The sequence below is a fragment of the Pinus tabuliformis genome, chromosome 2_1 (assembly GCF_031772625.1).
Source record: "Pinus tabuliformis cultivar Carrire ecotype Pingquan chromosome 2_1, CPIR1, whole genome shotgun sequence".
Taxonomy (NCBI): domain Eukaryota; kingdom Viridiplantae; phylum Streptophyta; class Pinopsida; order Pinales; family Pinaceae; genus Pinus; species Pinus tabuliformis.
In genome coordinates, this window is record NC_142299.1 from 50183806 (window position 1) to 50202803 (window position 18998).

Below are 18998 nucleotides of genomic sequence, written 5' to 3' on the forward strand. Positions count from 1 at the left end.
TTTCCTTTTTACTTCATGTGTATTATACTAGTTTATATGTGGACGATATGGTTGTTGTTTCCTTGGTATTTCTGTTGTTATTATGCTGGTTATGAACATGTATTATGAGAGTGGCTATGTATGGCTCTCATCATGTTTTTACTTGTAAATGAATATACAATGTATTTATGGCCTAATAGATGAAATTGTAGCTAATGTTTTGAGGCATCAATGCTTCCTAGCGATTCTCAGATAAGTATGAGACCCTTATGCTTAGTTCTGCTGTTAAGACCTGTAGCTTTCATGTTTGTCACATGTTTGACAAAATGCTTGTCATGGCTAGTAGGGGTCCAGTCTAGTCCTTGTTAATGTTTTAACAAATGTATCATTGTTCTGTTGTGTAAATTGATCTCTGAAGGTGTCATTGAGTTCTGGGCAGTGACCTCGCCTAAAAAAGTGGCACAAATCTCAAAGTTGCAGGCATAACACTGGGCAAAAAAGTCCCTGGACACTCGCTTTCCCTTGTTGTGGGAGCATCTAGAGCTTCCTGGACGCACGTTGGTCCATATTAAGGGAGCGTCTAGGGGTTTGATGAACTAAAACTTTAGTGGGACTCAGGGGCTGGTAACTAAGTGGTTGGGATGTCTCCTGGGAATTTTGTTGTTGATATCTGTGTGATGTGTTCTCTCGGTTCCACTTCTTTAACTGAAACATAGGGAGTCAAATCATATCATAGTAACTTATCGTCACATGTTTACCCCGATTGGCTGGTTACTTTGGTAGATGTGGGAGGAGGGTGTTTAAAATCACAATAGGATCCATCATCTAACCAAACAAGCCAACTAGTATATTTCTCATCCAGACTGCCTCACATGTTGCTTGAATTGCATCCATGTATTCTTCTTCTTGTTAGATGAGTGCCACTAATCTCTGCTTCCTATTGTACCAAGAAACCGTTGTGGACCCAACACTGAAAATTCCACTTGATGTACTCTTTCAGTCTGATGGACTTCTCGCCCAATTTGCATCGATGAAGCCACACAACTTCACTCCCTATATCTATCTGTACCAAAGTCCAAACTGGGTAGTGCCTCTGAGGTACCGTAGAACATGCTTTGCTGCCCTCCAAAATAGTTTGGTTGGCCTAAACATAGCTTGACTCAACTGCTTGACTACATAACACATGTCTGGTTGTGTGTTCACAAGATACATGAGTGAACCCACCAATTGTTAGTAAATAGTCGCATCCACTTCCTCACCTGAAGTGGCATCCTCTTTCCTCCAGTTGGTCACTAGAGGAGTCTCCATGGGTTTGCACCTGTCCATGCAGAACCTATGAAGTATCTCGTTGGCATACTTTCCCTGAGAGACAAACAATTCCCCATCACCTTGCCATACTTCCAATCCAAGGAAGTAGTGCATGAGACCCATGTCCTTAATCTCGAACTCTCTTGCAAATTCCTCCTTGCAAGATAGTTATCGATCCTGGTGTACCAAGAACGAGATGATTTCTTAAGACCATACAATGCTCACTTGAGTTTGCACACATGAGACTTTCAATCAAAAGTCTTAAAGCCTTTTGGTTGCTCAATATACACCTGCTCCTACATAACTCCATTGAGGAATGTTGTTTTCACATTCATCTAGTGGATCTTCCACGCCATCTATGCATCCAAAGCAAGGATCGATCAAATGGATGAGTACCTTGCTACAAGAGAAAAAGTGTCCTCATAGTCAATCCCCTCCACCTGAGAGTACCCCTTGGCGAAAAATCTGGCCTTGTACTTTTCTATGCTTCCATTTGTTGCCTGCTTCACCTTGAAGATCCATCTCAAACCCACAACTGATTTGTCTGCTGGTCTTGGGACCACTTCCCAAACACTTTTCTTCACAATGGATTTGTACTCCTCCACCATTGCATCAACCCATATTGGTTTCTCTACTTCTTCCTTGAAAGAGGATGGCTCAGTCTCTACTAGCTTAGTCATAAGAGCCATGTAGCTAGTGTACCAATTTGGTGACCTTCTCTGCCTACGCTGATTTGAAGGAGCACCCACATTCTCCCTTGCATCCTGCATAAGTCTCTTAGCTTCTCTAGTTCTCTTCCTACCTTCTCTGGATGATTCTACTTGAGTGGTTGTCTCCACTCTTTGCTCCTCAACTTGTGGTTTCTCCACAACATCTTGAGGCTCCTCCTTTGGATCTAAAAGCTCCTCCTTTGGTGGGATATGAAGCTCCCTCTCAAGAGAGCACTGCATGGATTTGTCTTCATCAAATTTGACATCTTGTCGCACAACCGTTATTTTGAGGGATGGAAAATACACGCATTAGTTGTGGGGAGTTTTTGTGTAACCCACAAATGCGCCCTACTTTGTTGTCAGCTCTAGATTCTTCCATGATTCTTTGGAGACATGGAAATAGACAGAGGCTCCAAATATCCTGAAGTACGACACATCCGAATTCCTCCCCGAGAAAGACTCCTCCTATGTGATCATGCGAAGACTCCGATGAGGACTCATGTTTTGCAAATAGACTATTGTGTTGCATGCTTCAGCCCACAAGTGTAGAGGTAGGATTTGGTCATGCAACATCGGTCATGTTGCTCCCACGATGCTTTGGTTCTTCCTCTCAACCACCCCATTCTACTGTGGGTTGTGGGATGTGTTAAACTCTCATCGAATGCCTTCCTTTGCACAAAAAAATTTAAACTCATTCAAAACATACTCACCTCCATTATTGCTCCTGAGAGCCTCTTCTTGCTCGTTTCTTTCTCCACTAGTGCCTTGAATCTAAGAACTTGAAGAAAGTCTCATCCTTCTTCTGCTTGAAGAATATCCAACACTCCCGTGAGTAGTCATCAATAAAGATGACAAAATGCTTGTGCCTGGAAGTGGAGGCTGTCGATAAAGGTCTACAAACGTTAGAGTGGATGCTTTCAAGGAGTGCATGTGCTCTGCTATTCCAATCATGGGAAGTGGATTTTGTGTACTTACCCAAGGTACACCCTTTGCATGTGTCTTGTTTCTCTAGTGCTTCTTTGGGGAGTCCTGTGCATGATATTCAAAGCACCATGATGAAAATGACCAAGTATTTTATGCCAAAGTTCGCTGACATTGTAGCTCTGCACCTTCTCCGCCTTGTGCTTAGTGCAATATAATCTTCCACATCTAGCTTGTAGATGTTCTTCACACAAACCTCGATTTTCTTCTTCTATCCTATGGCTATGTGTCTCAAGAATGCATTTCCTTTGTTGAAAATCACATCATAGCCACGGTCTTCCAAAACCGCAACAGAGACAAGATTCTTCTTTAGACCCAAAACAAACATCACATCCTTGAGCTTGAGAGGGGAGCTCGACTCACTTTGAAAGGTGATTGTACCAATCCAAATTTTTTTGTACCTTCCATCATCTCCTCCAAATCACTGAAAAAAATCTCTATTCCCCATCATATGGAACAAGGCACCGCTGTCGAGGTACCACACGCTTTCCATTACTGTGCTAGCCATGCATGCAATGAGAGTAAAATAAAGATCGAATTGTGGACCCAAGGCTTCACCCAGTGCTCCTCCTGTGGTTTTCTTGCTTGCCTTCTTATGTGAAACTTCATGGTATAGTTCCTGAATTCATGACAGTGAAAGGACTTGATTATGGAAAAGTCTTTCTTCTTTCCCCCTTGACTAGATTCTACTTGGATTGGGATTTCTTCCCTTTCCAGCCAAGGCACAATTCTCCTCATCCTCACCCTTGGATGAAGTCTTGTCTCTGATATTCCACTTGATTTCCTCTTATACCAAATCAGACCACAAGCGTTCCCAATTTGGTAGTTTCTCCCTCCCATTCACCGAATCTTGGTAGTTGTGTCAGTTCTTGGGAAGGCCTAGAAGGGCTAGGCTCAACAAATCATCCTCTGTTACAATAACACCAAATTTACCAAGTTCATCACGACATTGTGTGAACCTGCTCAAGTACTATGGAATGGTCTCATTCCTTTGCATCTTGATATTTCAAAGTTTGTCCTTGAGTGCCAATTTCCTGTGGTCACTACTATTCTAGAACAAATCTTTCAATGCTTCCAAATTGCACATAGAGTCTCTTTCCCATGGATATTTGAGACAATATGGTCTCGTACTCCCTCCAATATGATCCTCCTCACCTTGGAAACACACTTCTTCCATTCTTTTAGATCCTTAGCATCAGTGGTTTCCGGTTTCAGAATATCATTATCAATGAATTCCTTCAACCCATTATCCTCCAGTCCTGTCTCCATGTTGTCCTTCCATGGAACATAGTTCTAGCTTCCCTCAAGGGCATGCTCGAGCCTTAGTCTATTGAAAGCTATCTTCTAGTCCTAAAGAAAATATGCAACCCTAATCTGCAAATTTGAACCTCTTGCAATGACAACTTCTAAATCTCTGCTCTACAGGGACTCCAACTATGATACCATGTAGAAATTAATGTGTAGATTCAATACTGCTCATGAAATTTGCTAAATCACAAGATTTGAAGCTACTCTATTGATTTGCGGAAGTTAATTCACCATCTAAAATAATAATCATAGACATGCAAGAGGAAACATCATACATGCACCAAGATTTATCTAGGGGAAAGAACTTGCTCAAAAACCCTTACTATCTATATTTCATTTATTAGAGAATAGAGAAGAAATACATATGCTTTCTCAAGACTGAGCACACCCTGCAAGTGTATAGTCTATCCCTCTGCCTAACTCACTGACTCTGGCCAACACTTAGCAAATTTTCAAGCCCTCCAAGCTCCTATTTTCTTGTGTTGTTCCCTTTGGAAATTGGCCCTGTTTTTTTAGGAATTTCATACTTTGGAATTGTGAAATTGCCTTAGGTCTTCCTCTGAATTCATGCACCACCTGTACACATTAGAATATGCTACAACTGATAATACATTACCTTGGAATTTACATCTTAACTGGGTAACTCGAATTCTCTGCATGCAAAAATTATTTTTCGCTGATTGATCATTTAATTGGTTGATCACTGAGTGTGGTTGAATTTCTACTTCCACAACTTGACCTCCACTAGTTCTTCTCACAATTAGAACTAGTTAAACTGGCAATAACTCAAATTAACTGAAATAGATACAAACTGGCAACCAAACATACTAAACTAAACTTACGCTTCCCCAAATCGAATTAATTGAGTGAAAAGTGCCATGTCACCTTAGTAAACTACCTCCAAGTATTATGTTGAAATAGAAATTTGTATTTTAATCTAGTTTGACCAAGGCAAAGTCAAAATTAGATTTTCTTGTTCATTTTAAACAATTAGAGAAGTTCCTGATGAACCTCCTGTAATAACCTGCTACTTCCAACGAATGATTTTAACTCATCCACATTCCTCGGAGTTGGCCACTCCATGATAACTTTAATATTTTTCGGGTCCTATGCTATCCCTTCCTTGGAAAAAACATGTTCCAAGTAATGAATCTGAGTCTGGAAGAGGCTGCACTTGTTGAGCTTGACATATAACTAATTCTCTCTCAACAATATCAACATCGTTGTCAGGTGCCCTGCATACTCCTCATTCTTTGAATATACCAATATGTCATCAACAAAGTCTATCACAAACTTATCCAGGTAAGGGTGCAACACACTATTCATCAAACACGTGAAGGTGGATGGAGCATTGGAAAGACCCAAAGGAATCACCACAAACTCAGAGTGTCCATACCTTGTACGAAATGCATTGTTATGCATGTCTTATTCTTTGATGTGCACCTAATGATATCCTGATCTTATATCAATCTTTGAAAACTTTGCAGCTCCCTTTAGTTGATCAAATAAGTCATCAATCCGCAACAATGGATACTTGTTCTTGATAGCCACCTTATTTAGCTGCCTATAATCAATGCACATTTTGATAGTACCATCCTTATTCTTTATAAAAAACATTGGTGCACCCAAGGAGGCACACTTGGTCTTATGTATCCCTTATCAAGCATCTCCTTAAGCTTCAACTTTAGTTCCACCAATTTCAGAGTACTCATCCTATATGGTGCCTTAGATGTTGGTGCTACTCCCGACATCAATTCAATAGAAAAGTCCACCTCTCTATGAGGAGGAAACTTTGGAATCTCTGCGAGAAACACATCCTGAAGTTGCTGCAATACTGGATACCTCCTTAGGACTTCATCATCCTCACCCTCTTTCCCTTTGTCATTGGAAATATGAATCGTAAACAATACACATCCCTTCATGCGATTGTGCTTTCCTTGCATAGGTATAACCATTCTCACTGATGTAGGATTCTTCTTTCCATGCAAGATTCTCCTTTATCCATCATCATACAAGAACTCAATGGCCTTGTCATAACATTCTACCTTAGTCCTATGAATGAACAACTATTCCATGCCCAAAATCATGTTATATGAACCCAAAGGAAGCACATTTAGTTGTATTGATGCAGGCATGCCATTAAGCTTAAATGCATAAGGTCTCACCCAATAATGAACTCTTCTCCTGGTTTCTATAGCCAATTGCACCAACCAAGAGTCTACATGCACTTCTTTATTCAACTGGCACTGATCCACAAGGTTAGGACTAATATAGCTATAATTCAATCTAGGATAAATCAAAATAGAAACAAATTGATCATAAAGCTTACCTTCCATCTCGATAATAGATTCCTGATGATCTACTTGCCTATTATCCACTGTTGTATAGATATGGGGAATGCTCTGGCTTACATCTCCAACTTTTTGTGCCTCCTGAGCATTGTAAATTTGAGGCCTACCACCTTGATATGATGGAAAATCCCTCCTGCGATGCTCTCCACCACAATTCCAACACCATAAAGGTTTCCTACCATCGCCTTTATTTTTCTGCTCCTCAGGTTGATACCCATGTCCTCTCTCAACTGCATTGAACTTCTTATGAGGTCCCACATTCTCCTTATCACCTGCATCCTGAGATCTTCCTTGCTTCTTAGGTCATTTTCCTTTAGTCTTCTCATAACCCTTCGAGTCTCGCTTAAACTCAAACTTGAAATTTGACTATGCCTAACAATGCTTTAGCTTCTCGATGAATTCCTCCAATGACCGATTCTCATCATACTTAATCTGATCTTTGAATTCTAAAGGAAATCCACTGATTAACCTTTGGAACTTTGTTTTCTCATCCTTAAGATAGGGGACATACCTCAGCAAATCTAGAAACTTGGTCGTATATTCCTCATATGTCATGGAACCCATCTTAAGCTCATATAATTTGTTAGCACCTAAATCCGCCTTAGGCTGAAAAAGGCGAAAATTAGGGTAACCAAAAACCACGCTCAGTCTTGTAGCCAGCCCTATGAGAGCAGGAGAGGGCTCTCTCCGAGTCACACTCAGCGAATGGATAAGCAAAATAATCTGAGATGACTTAAAATACGATTTTTATCTTAGGCTAGTAAGTGAAAATGAACACAAGGGGGGATTTTATGAATGGCTGTGTTTCTGGGATGTTATGGGACCACTGGATCTCAATGAACAGAGAACTTAACATAAAGGCACAGATTATTTCATGAGGCAAGGTAGGCGGAAAGCATAACAATTTTAGTTTTAAGATATGGCGGAATGGAGAGATTGATTAAGAGGTTGAAAAGGGCATGGACCACATGAATCCTTTTCAAACAGAAAAATGAACACTAACATGAAATTTTCCCACAGGTAGAGCAATAAAATTGAATTCTACCTAATCTCATTCGAAAAATTTCACTAGAAATGAATATGAAATGAAATATGGAACATAACAAGATACATATGAAACATAAGAGACACACTTGCTACACTCACAACCACAGGAATCTCATGAAACAGAGCCGCTGCCTTTCATTAATTCTTTGTAAAAATATACAATGTAGAAACAAAGTTTCTTTCCCACAGTCTCCAGAAGTTACAAGCCAGCCAACCCTTTGCAAATAAAAATGTATACAATATATAGAATGTGTGGAGAAGAGGTGGAAGGCCCAGGGGTTGGGAAGTTTCTCAAATCATTTCAAAATGGAAATGGAGAGCCAACCATCATCTACAAGTGCAGCGCTCTCAAGCATGACATTTGGCGTGTGGTGACCCTTTGCATTCTTCGCCACTTGGATAGATGCCCACCTGGAGAGGAAACTCTTTAAAAGCCACCTTTGGTGCCAAAAAAATGAAGAGTGGATGACCGGGCCCACTTGGAGAAGTCGCGACCCGAAATTTCGTGAAACGGGAGCAAACTGGGAAAAATTTCCTCTGTGCGCCACGCGCTTTTCTCTGTGCGTCGCGTGCTTTTCTCTGTGCGTCGCGCTACTTTAGGGCTTGTTTTGGGGCACTTGCAGGTGTCTAAAATGTACCCAAGTGGGCTTGTTGGAAAGCTTGGCCTGTCTACTTTCTAACCCCACTAGAATTTCTGAATTTGAAGCTCATTTGCCCCTCCAAAACTTCATTCTCCCAAGACTGCTTTCTGTGTGTCCAAAAAGTGGCAGAGAGGCCATTTTTGGGTGTTTTTTGACCTTTAGGAGACCCAAAACTTATCAAAATTTCTTGCCCGGACACCAGTAGATGTATTTTTCGATGTTGAATCCAAATATGTAAGCCGTTCCTTGATCTGAGGTCTAGAATTTTAGCGCCGCGCAGGGTGTGCGGCGCACAGGGAGAAAATCCCTATTTTTCGCCCAAAAAATTTCCCTGTGACCAAAATTTGCCCAAATTTTTTGAGATTTGGGCTGGAAGTCCTCTATGAGGTGCCTTGCTGAGCCAAGGAAGCCTCAGCCAAGATTCTGAGCCTATCTTTCTCTTTTTCCCTTTTTTCCCTTTTTGTGGCTTTCCTCAGTTTTGCTTTCAAACTCCTTATTTGGACTCTCAAACTCAAGTTCTGTACGGATGTTCTGCAGCTCCATGATCACATGCTGGTCTTCCAGCTGTTTGTTCCTCTGGTCTAAATGCCTGATGTTCCATTTGGCCATCTCCAACTTGAGGGTCAAGGAGTGAATCTTTGCTTCTTGCTCCTGGAAGATCTCTTTCAGTTGTGCATTTTGTGTACGTGTGTCTGTATCATCATCATCACAAATGAGAATGAATCTGGTCTCTTGTTTACTTGGTGGCACACCTGAAGGCCCCTCCTCATGCTTGGGATTCTTTCCCTTGTCCCGTACGTGTATTGCCGATGTAGGAAGCGAGGCCCCTTCCACCCCGGGTGGAGATAACACTCGCTTTGCTGCTGCAAACAAAGGCCTGGTGCCTTTCGGATAGCCTCTCTGATATGTGATGGAAAATGGCACCACAGTGGTCTCATGGCGCTCATGCTGATGAGAAGGACCACCTGTCTCATGTTTTGCCTCTGATACTACCTGTGGGGCACTGAAGAAGTCACGGGAGATGAAGTCCTCCCAAGCAATGCCCTGCAATCCCAGTTGATGGTCCACCAAAATCTGGATAAGAGCAAAGTGATATACGCTGTTGAGCTGCTGCCGAGGGGTCTTGTGCTGCATGAACTTTCTCATCCTTTCTATGTTCCCGCAAATGAAAAATGGGAGGTTCATCATACGCACCCTGGTAAAGTGCATGAGCAACCTGATGTGATATGCATAAAGGCGAGAAAACCTCCCCTCACAACTGAAGTATTTCATGATCAATCTCATGAGTGGAGCATAATCATCTCTCAGAAATCTGAATGGGAAAACTCTCGTGAGCTGACTCAAACAACTGGCCTTAATGTAAGGCTCATAAAGTTCCCTCTCCACCTTCATCTTCTTGTGCCACCGTTCTCCAACATTCGGTATGCCTGTTGCCACTGATATGGTTTCGGGTGTCAATGTGAAAGTGACCCCTGCCAAGATTGACTGTCCTCCATGTAGGTGAAGTGCAAAAAGATGGGCCAACTCATGATGAATTCTGACATTTGCCACCCTCTGACAAAATTCGAAACATGCCAAGTGTTGGAAACAAGACATAGCGAGAGGGCATGCCTACAACTCAGTGAGGGTGTTTGGTTCATCCCTGACATGTCTGCCGCTCCTAGGTCTCTGGGGAGCCTGTTCTCCTGAAGCTGTGTCACTGTGAGTTTCCCCCTCATAGTCTGATGAAGTTCCCGATGCCATTTCTGCTGTTTGCACCCTGAATTTCTTCGTTGCCCTCTGAACCCACTGAACTGATAGATGCCCTGCAAATCTGTCACCAAGGGGACAATAAAATAGGGAGTATCAGGAGGGGAATGATGAAATAGGGATAGGGATTAAGAGGAGAAAGTTATCAGGGATTTAGGAGTATTTTGGGTATAGGGTTGATGGGGTAGGGTTTGAATTCTGAGCCATAGGAATGCAGGGGGAAAAAGGAATATGATTATAGTGATGTTAGGGTGACGATTAGGGGAAAATGCTACAGGGGAATTAGATGATAGGGGTGTGGTAGAAAGATACTTTGGCAACACTGGTCACTGTAGCAAAACCCTATTTTCTTGATTTTCTTTGTGTCTCCCTTTGTTTATTTTCAAAAAAAAAAATTTGCATTCGTTTCACAGCCTCCAAGTCATGGTACTCTTCTCAAGATTTATGCCAAGAGTGAAGGTATTTTGGTCTATCTCTTATGTTTAATAGGCATTCATACAGTTTTAGGCAAATTGGTGCATTTTCGGGCTTGTAAGTTTGTGTGCCGTGCGCACTGCCCAGTGCGCCGCGCCAGTGGCAAATTTCAACTGCGAAACGACTTCCAGTGTGCCACGTACAATGAGTGCGCCGCACCACCATGTGTGTGCGCCGCGCACTGTCAAAGTCACCCAAGTTTGCTTGAGAAACAGGGAAGAGGGTTTAGGGCAGTTTCCTTTGGGAGACAAGGTGGAATAGAGGTGACTATGACGAGGAGTGAGGGGACAAGGGGGAGGGGAAACAAAACCTTGGTGGATTCTTCAAACTTACAAACCCCCATTATCATTTTTGCTTTGAGGATGATTGGCATGGATGGACAATATGTTTTGGATCTCATTTGACGTCTTAGAAACAGCTAAACATTGACCAAATTGATGGAGGAGAGGGGTTATAAAGCCTACCTCGTGATTTGATAGCTTTTCCCAATTGTTGAAGTGTTTGGCACCGTTTTTTGGGCCGCTGGACTGTGTGCGCCGTGCGCCTTATATGTGTTGCGCCCTTGCAAATTTTCCACTGTAGGCCGGCTGCCAGTGCGCCGCGCGCTGTGTGTGCGCCGCGCGACCTGGTGTATGCGCCGCGCTTACCAAATCACCTCCCAACTCACTCAAACGCTCACCATTCTCACTCTCCCACCTTTTGCACTGTCTTTCCAAGTCTTCAATGACACAATGGCTTTGCTTTGCGCTAGAATATGTATTTATAGGCTTTGAGAGAAACTGGTTTGATTTTTCCTTCTATGAAAACCCACTTTATAATGTTTTTGTTTTGCACTTTTTTTTAATTGACTTTAAAAACTCTGCTTTTCATTTTTCTTCAAAATTTTTGGCTCTCTTGATGAAATTTTCGGCATTTCTTTGCGAGGACTATGTGACTGGGCCTCTGGCTTCAAAATCCATGACTGCATCTGAAAAATCAACTGGTGACTTTTTTGGAAAATTTTGTTATAAATGGCACTGTTTGACTTTTCTTCAAAACAGAGTTTTGAAGAAGAGTCGATGTCTCTTGCGGTGATGATGAAGCTTTCCGCACTGTAGATGTATAAGGTCTCCCTCTGGCCTGCATGGCTTGTTTCTGGACATGTTTTTCAAAGACCAAACTGATGAATTTCTAGACTCAAGCCATAAAAATGACTCTGTCCTGAAACATGACCAGACCTTGACTATTATGAATTTGATTGATTTTGGACCAAGAACTGAACCAACAGAGGCCCAACATGAGGGGAAATGAGTAGCATGACTTTCTCCATCAGATCATGACATGTCCCTAGTGAAATTCCGCTAAGTGGATGAAGCGGGACACTTAGAATTGAAATGCACAAAGAGCTTTGATCTCTGACGAAGGGCTGACCAGACCGACTCTAACATTGGCTCCATTGGGGGATGGTAGCTCCTTGGAGGTGCCAAGAACAACAGATATCTGGAGGAGCTAGACAGTGCCTCTTGGTCCATTGGGCTATGGAGTCATCATTTTGATAAACAGCACAAGACTTTGACTTATTTACAAAACTGGAGTAAACACGAAATTGACTCAAACTTGACAATTGGAATAACTCAAAAACTGACTGTACATTCTGAAACCAAACTGAAAAAAAAATGGTATTTACAATGACAGTGGAAGCAGCGTTAATAGATCAACAATGATACCACTTGAGCAGTCGACCATTGATCGGCCCTCCAGGACAGTCTTCCCAGTTCATTTCCTTAAGAAGAAAGGCATTTTGACCACTATATGCTGCAATTTTGAAAAGACCCTTCCACAGATTCTCGAACTTTCCGTGCTTGCCTTTCTCTTCATTTCTTGCATCCCACTTTAGCACCACATCATCCAATTGAAACTTATCCGCTTTAGCTTTTCGGTCATAAATTTGCTTTATCTTCTCTTGCAACTTGGATGTGTTTTGGAAAACTTCTTCTCTTGTTTGCTGCAATTAGATCATTTGATTCAGCCTTCTCTGCACGGGATCTTCCTCACTGCCTGCCTCCTGAAGAAGTCTGACCACCAGGGCAGCAAGGGTGGCTGGGAATACTGTGTCTACTCCATAAACCAGCTCAAATGGTGACATACCAATAGACTTTTTCTGACTGATTTGATCTGCCCAAAGTGCATGAACCAGCCTCTTGTTCCAGCTCTTCTTATTAATTTCCAGCAGCTTCTTGATGATGTTGACCAAAGATTTATTCGAAGATTCAGCCAGTCCATTGCCTTGCGGATGATAGGCAGTTGAATGACCCAAAATGATGTGGTATTTGTGACAAAATTCTACCATCCTTTTCGATTTGAAAGCTGCTGCGTTATCGGTGATTATTTTGTTTGGACAACCAAAGCGAGACAAGATGTTATTTTCAAGAAATGAGATGATTACCGTGTTCGTCGCTTGTCTGGTAGGTGCTGCCTCAATCCATTTTGTGAAGTAGTCCATGGCTGTAAGGATCCATCTATGCTGTCTGGAAGATGCGGGATGAATTTCCCCAATGAAATCCAACCCCCACTGCTGAAAAGGAGCGCTCACTTCGATAGGCTTGAGTGGCAAAGGCTGTAATTTCTATTTTCCTTCGAAAATTTGACACTTATGACAACGCTTTACCATCTTATGCACATCAGCAAACAAAGTAGGCCAGTAGTACCCTGCTCTCAAAATTTTGTTAGCTGTTGATTTCCAAAAAAGATGACCACCACACTCTCCTCCGTGGAAATCTTCCATAGCTTTCTTTGCCTCCTCTTCCACCAGACAGTTTAACAAAATTCCACCGGGATCTTTCCAATACAATGCAGAATTCAAAATACAAAACTTGGCAGCTTTCAATTTAAGTGTTCTCGCTTTGTTTCTAGCCATGCCGGGTGGTGGTGATAGATTTTTCAGCACATATATTATATCAGAATACCATGGGGACAAAGCAAACATTTTGGATACCTGAACTGAAGTTCCTTCCTCATTCTCATCGGACATGGCAGCGATCAGATTTATGTCTAATGCATGCAAGTTTGATTCAGCCATTAGTTTCGCCAACCCCTGTCCTTTGACCAGCTTTGTAGGCTTTATCTCCACATCGTATTCTAGCAAGGCTGTGATCCATTTGCCTCTTCTCCCTTCCGGATCAGTCTGCACCAAAACATCTTTTACAGCAGTATTAGGAACATAGGCCAGAATGTGAGAGTGTAGAATGTATACCCGGAAATCCTTTAATGCTTTCACCAATGCTAGAGCTTGCTTCTCGATGATGTTGTACTTCAACGCTGCATCCCTTATAGCTCTGCTAAAGAATGCAATGGGTCTTTCATGATCATCCCTTTTCTGCAATAATACTGCTGCCATAGTGTGTTCAGAAGCGAATGAAAACAAGATGAAATCTTGAGTGTAATCCGGGCTGACTAGAACTGGAGCTGAAGAAAGGGCCAATTTGACCATGTTGAAAGATTTTAAAGCCTCATCCGTCCATTTCACCTGGCTGTCCTTCTTAAGCATGTTGGTCATTTCTTTCAAGTGTTTCACAAGATTAGGTACAAAGTGACGCAGAAAATTCATCTTACCATTGAATGACTGAATCTCCTTTTTGTTCCTAGGCAGATCGATTTGCTGAATTGCTTGGACACGTGCTGGATCTATGCGGATGCCATCTTTCGAAATGATATGCCCAAGTAATTTTCCTTCCTCCATGGCGAACAAGCTCTTCTTTGGATTCAACGATAAACCATATTTCCTGCATTTTTGAAAGACAATTTTAAGGTGATGCATGTGCTCTTCATCTGATTTTGAAAACACTGTCAAGTCATCCAAGTACACCACCAAAAACACATCCTTCTCATTTGCAAACGCCAAGTCCATTGCACGCTGAAATGTGGCACCTGCATTTTTCAAACCGAATGGCATTTTGGCATAGTGAAATGTTCCCCATGGAGTGGTGAACGCTGTTTTGTCTCTGTCATCTTCATGGACAGCAACTTGATTATATCCGGAATAACCATCCAGTAGTGACATACGAGATGCCCCCACTACTCGCTGAAGTACATGGTCCATCTTGGGCAGCGGATAGTTGTCCTTCAATGAGACCTTGTTTAGATTTCTGAAATCGATGCATAGGCGGATCTCACCGGTCTTCTTTCTTACGGGTACCAAATTAGAAATCCAATCTGAAAATCTGATGGGCACAATGATACCTGACTTGTACAACCTATTTACCTCTTTTTCAATGGATGGCAACAACTTTGGATTGATCCTTCTCAGCTTTTGTCTAAATGGTTTTTGATTGGGCTTGATAGGTATGGTGTGCTGAATGATATTTGTATCATAGGTCTTCAAATCAGAATAATCCCAAGCAAATACATCTGCAAATGAAGCCATCAAACTGATATATTTGTCCTTGATTTTTGGCGGTAATGCTTTGGAAAATTTCACCAATTTTGGATTTGCAGTTGTACCAATGTTAACTTCTTCTACACCTTTCTCCGTGGGCTGCAAAGTTGGCTTGCGGGCAACATCATCCTGATCGAAAAGTTCCTCAAGGGGTATCAAGCCTTTAGGAATGATGTTATTCTTTAGCTGTAATACGTCCATTTGATTGATCTGCACTTCTTCTGTACCATTCCCTTTGCTTTCATCGTTTTCCACATCGATTAAGGTTTCTTTGAACTTGCCTTGGTTGAGCAGAAAATCCTTAATCTCTTCATCATCTTGGAACACTTGCCAATGTCGCTGATTGTCAGGAATGGTTGGACGATACTTGACATGGATTTCAAATTTGTTGTTGGAGTTCATGGGGATCTTCAAGTTGCTTGCTGCCTTGGCAAGAGCATCAACGATACTATTTTGGATTCTTGGCACACATGTCAAGGTGTATTCAGAAAATAGCTTCAATATGTCCAAAACTGCATTTCGATAGGCCCGCATCCTAGGATGTTTTGCTTGATATTCACCTCTGACCTGTTTTATTACTAACTCGGAGTCGCCATATATTGAAATCCTCTTTGCATTCAGCTTTCTAAGAATTTTCAGGCCAGCAATCAGAGCTTCATATTCAGCCTCATTATTGGAACATTCGAAGGCTAGCTTGTAGGAGCAAACTCTCACGCTGCTAGGTACTTTGTTTGGGGCGGAGAAAGGACTGCGTACCCAAATGCCAATACCAGCTCCATCATTCCCGACTGCTCCATCAAAATCCATGGTCCATAAGCCTTCTTCTTCTTCTTGCAAGTGCTGAAAATCCTTTTGCTGCCCATTGTTTGTTTGCTGTCCATTGTCCTCAACTGATTGCCCAATCTTTTGTTGCTTTTCTTGTCTTTCTTTTTTCAAAATCTCTCTAAAATTTTCTGTTATCTCTGGAATGTCATCTGCTTCTACTATCTGACTATCTATTTCATTTAAACTATCTGAAAACAAAACAAAAGACTCTAAATCTGTATGTACATAGTTTACAGGATGATTGATCGGTTTCTCCTTGCTTGTGATCATGTACTTCATCTTTTGTTCCCGATATAGTTTCCTCATCTGTCCAAACACCGGGATTGTCGCATAGGAGAAATCCAGTTGTAGTGTCCCCTTCAATTTCGCCACCCAAGACCTGGAAAGAAGCATGCCAAACCTTGGAGGAATGTCTGCTACCACTACGTCCATCAACACATTTTTCATAGGAAGCTGATCCAAACTCACAACTAAGTCTTTGATAAGCCCTATGCACCTTACCCTGCTAGAATCGAATGAATAAAGATCGTGATATTACCGGGTGATGTCCAGACCAAGCTTATCCATGATAGACTTGGGCATGAGATTGTGAGATGCTCCCGAATCGAACATGGCGTTGTGTAGCACAAAGTCATGTAATCGTAAACTGATGTAGAAGGGTGGCACCTCGCTCTCGGGAGACTCACCATTCGTTGCTGGCCCAAAAATCATTTCAGGCTGATCATCCTCCACATTTACCATATCGGACGTTGGGTCCAAGTTCAACATTTTGGAAATCTGTCCTCTATAGCTGCTGTTTTTCATGATTTCAGTCAAAGGGATGGATATTTTTAACTTAGAGATCTCATTCTCTAAGCTAAAAGTGGGAGTCTTTTCTACCTCTTTGACTGGAGTCTCTTTCTTTTCCTTTTCTTTTGATGTAGCTTGCTGCTGTGATTGTTCTGCTGACTTTGATTTGCTGCTCTCCGGATCAACCGTCTCCTTCCCTTTCCTTTGTGCAACTGCTGAATCATTCTTTGATGTCTCACCATCCTTCTTTTTCTGAATTGTTTTGACCGGCACATCTCTATTCCTCAGTGAATATCGCTGCTGTTGTGCGGACAATGCATTCATATACCCCCTTTGGTATTCTTCCGATTCTTCCTCCAACACGGTTTCATTAGCTAGGATATAATCGGTGTCTTGGTGTGTAGCTGAATTTACTGCACATTCTTCCTCTTCGGTGATGTAAGTAGGCAGCTCATCTGGAGTGAAAAGATGGTTCTCTTCACCTATTACATTCCCTTCCTCATCTGATTCTGGTCCATGCACAAAATTCTGCTGCAAAGGTGTCTGTATGGGCTGCTGCGCTGCCTGCTCTTGGTTTCGCTGATCTCTTTGTCTTATCCTATATTGTGGCTGCTGCTGCTAGCCACGAAAGTTAGGATTCCTAACTTGTGGCTCAGGCTTGTCAATTTTCACTCTTTCAAGCATCTGCTCCACCTTTTTGAGCAGCTGATCCATTGAAGAAGATTCTTCTTTCACTGTGGTTTTCTTCTCTGCTTTCGCTCTTGCTCTTTTGGACAGCAGGTTAGCCTCAACACTGACTGCAATTTTCTGCATATCTTCCATCGTAGCCGGTTCTCTCTCTCGTAATTGGTATGCCATGTCAGCATCAAAACCATCCGGAAACTTCATCATTGCTAGTCCCACCGGTGGCTTTAGATGGTCTGGGATATCATTGTAGACTGCATTAAATCTCACACAATAGTCTTGGACCGACTCACCGGTATTCTGCTTGATTTGTTCATACTCGGCCAGAATTTGAAGGGGATTCTTTTTGACTTCCCACCTGTTCAAAAATTGTCTTTGTAGCTCAGCCAAGGTAGTGATACTTGCAGCTGTCAAACCTCTGAACCATTTTCTCGCATCATCTGTTAATGTTTGTACGAAGAGCCTCATTGCCACGTTCTCCGCATCGATCTCATGAAGTTCATAGAAGTTTGTCATTTTGTCCACATGTTGTTGAGCTGTAATACCATTGGGAGTGCCATCAAAAAATAGAATTTTACTTTGATAATCATTTGGCATGTCATCTAGGACTTGGGGCAGAACAAGAGGAGCAAAACGGGCAGCCATCATTCTTGGTGGATTTGGCCTTGGAGGCGTTGGAGGAGTATGCACAGTTTGTAAGGGGCTTGCACTTGGAGTTTGGGGCTGTGTGGCAATATAGCTATCGATCAATCTATTAGCTCTTTCTGTCTCAAGGTCTACAAGAAATTGTGGATCGGGGATGGTGTAATCAACAACCTTTTTAGATTTAGATTCAAACAGTGATACCTCAAATCGTTCGTCAAACTCAAGCTCCTCAAGATACTCAAAAATGTTGGGACATGAAGGGGATTTGAACACGGGGGTTATGGGGCTTTCTTGACGAAGTAGTCTTGGGATCAAATTTGGATTTTCGTAAATTTGAGGAGGGTCCGGGTCCAGATTCGCTCTGGTATGTCGTCTTGAAGCCAGCGTGCTATTGAGAAGAATTACGGGACACAACCAACTTACTCAGCCTATCCAATCCTAAGCCCATCATCCGGGAGCCTAGAATTCTTATGAAACAAGGGGATTTGATTTTCAACTTCTGTCCCCAGTGTGGTCGCCACTATGTTAGCACCTAAATCCGCCTTAGGCTGAAAAAGGCGAAAATTTGGGTAACCACAAACCACGCTCAGTCTCGTAGCTAGCCCTACGAGAGTAGGAGAGGGCTCTCTCAGAGTCACACTCAACGAATGGATAAGCAAAATAATCTGAGATGACTTACAATATGATTTTTATCTTAGGCTAGTAAGTGAAAATGAACATAAGGAGGGATTTTATGAATGGCTGTGTTTCTGGGATGTTATGGGACCACTGGATCTCAATGAACAAAGAACTTAACATAAAGGCACAGATTATTTCGTGAGGCAAGGTAGGCGGAAAGCATAGCAATTTTAGTTTTAAGATATGGCGGAATGGAGAGATTGATTAAGAGGTTGAAAAGGGCATGGACCACATGAATCCTTTTCAAACAGAAGAATGAACACTAACATGAAATTTTCCCACAGGTAGAGCAATAAAATTGAATTCTACCTAATCTCATTCGAAAAATTTCACCAGAAATGAATATGAAATGAAATATGGAACATAACAAGATACATATGAAACATAAGAGACACACTTGCTACACTCACAACCA